Raw genomic sequence first — 6,173 nt, 5'->3', positions numbered from 1 at the left:
ATAAGACTTGATCTCTGATCTCATGGGGCTTCAATTATAGTAGAGGGAGATATCCACCAGATGGTGCTATATGATAAGCTTTGTGGATTGAGATGAAAAAAGTCAAAGCATGAGTACTTTGCTTTCTTTTCCAGCCTCTTCCTTCAGAATTATGGGGTGTGCCTGCTTCTTTAAGATGACATCTTCCTCTGTCTACCACATGACCTGAGGAAAATGACTGTACCTGCCTTCATGACTCCCCCTGAAGCTGGAAGCCTCACTGAGATGCCGGCCATTCTCTTCCACTTAAATCTTCCACTTATGACTAGTAGCTTAAGAGTTATCTGTCTTTACTGTTGAGAAGCTCATAAGAGTTATTGATAAAATCAAAACCATTGATGATCTCTAATTCAGTTTAGCCCCAAATCAGGGAGTACCCAGAACTTACAGAACTCTGCTGGTCACATCATGATATAGTTTGTGGAGAGTAGTTTAAATTTGATATTAGGAATTAATAAAGAGCCACTGAAGGCTTTGGAGTAGTGAAATAATTTCATTTAAAATTTTAAAAATAGATATCTATAGCTCAAGTTAACAGTAGTGCAAAACAAGAAAGAGTTCCTAATTGGTCTCTTGGAATAATTCTTCTCTGTAGACTGATTTAAATCATCCCACATAATTGCATCCAGGGAGATTCCTTGGAACTTGAGAAGTAATTTGGGAAACATTGAGTTCCAGCATTTTGGATTGTTGTCTTATTTAGTTCTTTGTATGAAAAGCTAGTCATTAGCTTCCTCAATTTTGAATCCCCCTGCATGCTATTTAAAAATATATTTAATTGATTTCTTTTTGTTACATTTTAAGTTCTGAACTGTTTCCCTCCCTTCATCTCCACCCCGCGCTAGAGAAGGCCACCATTTAATGCAGATTTATAAATATATGTAAAACTATACTATGTTTACTTCTATTTATCCGTTCTTTTTAGAGGTGAGTAGCATACTTCACAAGTCTTTTGTAGTTGATTTAATTATTTATTGTACTCAGAAAAACTCAAATTTTCACAACTATTCTTCGAATAATATTGCTATTACTACCAACAACATTCTCTTGGTTCTGCTCACTTTGCTTTTCATTATTTCATGCACATTTTCCCATTTTTCTAAGATCAGCTTGCTCATCAGGAAAACATTGTATACAGTAACAACATTGAATGGATAGTCAACTTTGATAGACTTTGTTCTTCTCAGCAATCCAATACTGTAAGACAATTCCAAAAGACTGATGATGAAAAATGCTATCCACATCCAGAGAAAGAATTATGGAATCTAAATGTAGGTTGAAATACACTATTTTCCTTTTTTTGTCATTTTTTTCTTTCTTGTAACCTTTCTCTTTTGTTCTGATTTTTTTTTCAGAACATGACTAATGTGGAAATACATTTAGTATAACTGTACAAGTTTAATCTATATAAGATCATTTGCCATTTTGTGGAGGAAAAAAGGGACAGAGAGAGGGAGAAAGGATGGACATCGAGATATCATAAAAATAAATGTTGAAAATAATTGTTTTAAAAGAAAAATAAATAAATATTAAAGTTAAAATTTTTTTAAAATAAAATAAATCTGCTTATCATTTCTTACAATGCAGTAGTATTCCATCACAATATACCACAACTTGTTCAGCCACTCTTCAGTTGATGGGCATTCCCTAAATTTCCACTTCTTGGCTACCACAAAAAGAGCTGCTATAAATATTTTAAAACATATAGGTTCTTTTCCTTTTTACCTGATCATAGAAACAGACTTAATAGTGATATTGCTGGATCAAAGAATATGCATAATTTAATAACTCTTTAGGCATAATTCCAGATAGCTCTCCAGAATGGTTTGAATCAATTCACAATTCTACCAACGGTATATTAATGTATGCTTTTAATTAACAGAAGTCAGTTCCAGAGCATTTATCACTGTTCATAATTTATTTGAGACCAAATTAGGACTTAGACAGAGTTTCTAAACCATATTTGCAAATACATGCCATTTGCAGGCATAAGAGATGGGGAGCAAGCAGCCCTTCATTTCATCACTCCTAGACTATTGCAATAGATTGTTGGTTGGTCTTTTTGCTGCAAGCCACTTTTTTTTCCAGTCCATCATCCATTCAGCTGTCAAAGTGATTTTCCTAAACTGCAAACCTAACCATATTAGACCTCCTCCCCACTTTATCCTACTTGCCCAGAGTTGTTTGTATTTGTCCCCCCCATTAGATTGTAAATTTCTCCAGAGAAGGGATTTTTCTTTTTCTTTTTTTATATTTCCAGTACTTAGCACACTACCTTGTACATTGTACACTTTTTAAAAAATAAATTTTTAAAGAATTTTTAATTTTTTAAAAATTTTGATAAAAATTTGGCTGACAAAACTTTTAATCTCCCTAACTTCCTACTACTCTCCTATTTACCCATGCTTACAAATTTTATGTCATCTTTGACTCCTCACACTCATATATGCAAACCATCAAATTCCATCATTTTTACTTTTACAGTATCTCTCACATATGTCTCTTCTTCACTTGCACAGTCTTAATGACTTTGACCTAGGTCAAATCTTTATCTTCTCTTGCTTGGACTATTGCAATAGTTTTCTAATTGGTCTTTCTCTCTCAAGGACCTCCCTACTCTAGTCCAACTTCCACTGAACTGCCAAAATGACTTTCCTATAGTGTAGATCTGACCATGTCACTCCTCCATTCAATGGCTCCCATGGCTCTATTACCTCTAGGATCAAATAAAAATTTCTCTTTGGTATTTAAATCTCCTAATAACTTGGGCCTACTCTTACCTTTTCAGTTTTATTAAATTTTGCTTTCTTCCACATACTACATCCCAACTACACTTACTAATTGTTCCTTACACTGTTCATTTCACATCACAGTGCCATTACACTAATTGAATCCCATTCCTAGAATGGTCTGTCTCCTCCCCTCTTCATCTCAGTTTTTTTCAAGACTTAATCAAATCTTATTTTCTGCAGGAAGTTTCCACACTCAGACACTAATGCCTTTCCCTTTGAGATCATCTCTCTCTCTGTCTGTCTCTGTCTCTGACTCTCTCTCCCTCTCTTCCTACTCCCCCTACACACACACACACACACACACACACACACACACACAGAGAGAGTGTGTTTTTTGAATGGATATATACATATATATTTATTTATCCTTTATTTTCCTAGTTATTTACCTGCAGTCTCTCCCATTAGAATATTTGTTCCTTGATGGCAAGGATCATACTTTCACCTTTCATTGTAGCTCTAGAGTTTAACACTATAACTGACATATAGTAAATGCATAATGAAGCCTGTTCAATGATTAATGAGTGGAGCTTGTGGCCTCTAGAGCCAAACCTAACACTCTGAGACTGAACTTTTTTCTCTCTCTTTCTCTGTCTCTCTCTGTCTCTCTCTGTGTGTGTCTCTCTGTCTCTCTGTCTCTCTTTTTCTTTCTCTCTCTTTCTCTATCTTTGTCTCTGTCTTTCTTTCTCTCTTTTTTCCCTCCTTCTCTAATACTTCCTTGCTTCTTTCCTCCCTCCTTCTTTCCCTCAATCTGTCTCTTTTTTTCTGTCTATGTCTCTCTGTGTCTCTTTCTGTTTCTATCTCTTTGCCTCTTAATCTCTAATTGTCATTGGCCCAATGCCATCTTTACTGTACTCCATGCCTGAACCTACTCTAAACTTCATGTTCAGACTTCTTAGCTCAGAATCTCCAAAGTCTCTTGTGGGGTGTGTGTGTGTGTGTGTGTGTGTGTGTGTGTGTGTGTGTGTAGAGGATGGAGGAATCCTGGAGGGTCTTTAGGAAAGGATGGTCTGAGGTAGAGCCCATTCAGAAATGCAGTTTCTAGAAGTTAGTATTTCCAGATTCTAGAATCTCCCTCTTCCCACAGAGAAGGTCTAAATACCCACTTATATACAAATATCTATCCATAATGTATAAATGCATAACAGAAGTATAAGCAAAGAGTGGTAGGATCAGAGGTAAATTTTTGAAGGTATTTGGACTTGATTTGGGTTCAAAAATAAGGTTAGGAAGATTAGGAGGTGTAGTAGATTAAGGTTAAGATGCAGAGATTAAAAGAATAAAAAGCACAAGCAGTATCATGAGCAGCATGCAGTGCTGATTGATTGCAATACACTATTTTTAAGGAATAATAAGAGTTACTAATAAATCCAGTTTGTATAATGCTCTAATGAGTACTCTCCAGACTCACCAGACTGGAATCAGAGTGGCTACATGCTCCACTGTAGGTTTTAGGGGCACCCTTGAGCAACTGAAAAATCTCTAATGTTATAACTTGAGATCTCATGCCAATATATTCCCTCCATGGAGTATTGGTAACCAATTAACATTAATTTTTCATTTTTTCCAAAGGTAAATTTAATTTAATTTGGAGATAGAGCAAAATAAAAAATTTTAAAAAATTTTCTTTCCCCTCAAATATCTTGGGTCACATGGTACTCAGACTCTAGGCTGACATCAAAATTAAGAGTTTTTGTAACTTGGCTCCATCAAGTCCACATCCAAATGAAAAGAAACTACCAGATAAGTTTTTGCATTAGCTACTGATGGAAAGTCACTCTTCTAGGCATCTTTGGTATCTCCTTTGTAAAGGCTTCTGTGGACTCAACTCCCAAATTTTTCTGGATATCTAGACTCCCCCCCCCCCCAGTTGTTTCAGTCTCTTGATCGTTGAATACTCATAAGACCATAGGCTCCAATTTCCTTCCCCTAAAATGGAAGACCAAATGCCAGGTCAGTCATAGAATCAAGGTCCATATTCATTAGGGCCCATGGGAGCTTTAAATGGGGAGACAGCCCAAGATCACTCCCCTTACAGTATGTTCTCTCACCAAAGACCATCACCCAGGTAGAAGTAAGCCAAAGAAAAGAGGCCAAAGCAATAAAGGCAAACAGATGCTGAATAAGTCCTTTTGAATGTACCTTCCTGGTATATTTTGCTTCTGGTTCTGCAATCATAGCCTATCAAAAAGATTTCTATATATCATATGCGTAGCAGATTAGAACCAATTAAAGAAAATCAGTTCCTTCTATATCTCTCCCAAGATTCATACTTATTTCTCTATGTTCCTATAGAACACTTCCTTCTGTTCCACTGCCACCTTAATTCATATTATTTCCTTGATCTATTTTTTATTAAGGCTTTTTATTTACAAAACATATGCATGGGTAATTTTTCAACATTGATCCTTGCAAAACCTTTTGTTCCAAATTTTCTTCTCCTTCCCCCTACCCCATCCCCTAGCTGGTAGGTAGTCCAATACATGTTAACTATGTTGAAAAACATGTTAAACCCAATATACATATACATATATATGTATATACACATATATATTTATACAATTATCTTCTGTAAAAGAAAAATCAGATCAATAAGGAAGAAAAAGAAAAAACTGAAAAAGAAAACAAAATGCAAACATAACAACAGAGAGAGTGAGAATGCTATGTTGTGTTCCACAGTCTGTTCCCATGATTCTCTATCTGGATATAGATGGCTGTCTTCATCACTGAACAAGTGGAACTGATTTGAATCATCTCAAAGCTGAAGAGAGCCACATCCATCAGAAGTGACTGTCATATAGTCTTGTTGTTGCCATGTGTAAGGATCTCCTGGTTCTGCTCATTTCACTTAGCATGAATTCATGTAAGTCTCTCCAGGTCTCTCTGAAATCATCCTGCTGATCATTTCTTACAGAACAATAATATTCCATAACATTCGTATTACCATAAGTAATTCAGCCTTTCTGCAATTGATGGGAATCCCTTCAGTTTCCAGTTTCTAGCCACTATAAAAAAGGCTTCCACAAACATTTTTTCAATGCGGGTCCCTTTCCCTCCTTTATGATCTCTTTGGGATATAAGTCCAGTAGAAACACTGCTGGATCAAAGAGTATACACAATTTGATAACTTTGTGAGCATAGTTACAAATTGCTTTCCAGAATGGTTGGATCCATTCACATTTCCACCAACAATGAATGTATCAGTATCCCAGTTTTCCCATATCCCTTCCAACACTCATCATTATCCTTTCACCCATTCATTATTTAGGATAAGATTGTTTAGTTTCCAATTACTTTTTGGTCTATTTCCCCCTGACTTTTTATTGTATGTAATTTTTATTG

Source organism: Sarcophilus harrisii, chromosome 1 (genome assembly GCF_902635505.1).
Source record: "Sarcophilus harrisii chromosome 1, mSarHar1.11, whole genome shotgun sequence".
Lineage (NCBI taxonomy): Eukaryota > Metazoa > Chordata > Mammalia > Dasyuromorphia > Dasyuridae > Sarcophilus > Sarcophilus harrisii.
Note: the sequence above shows the minus strand (reverse complement) of the source record.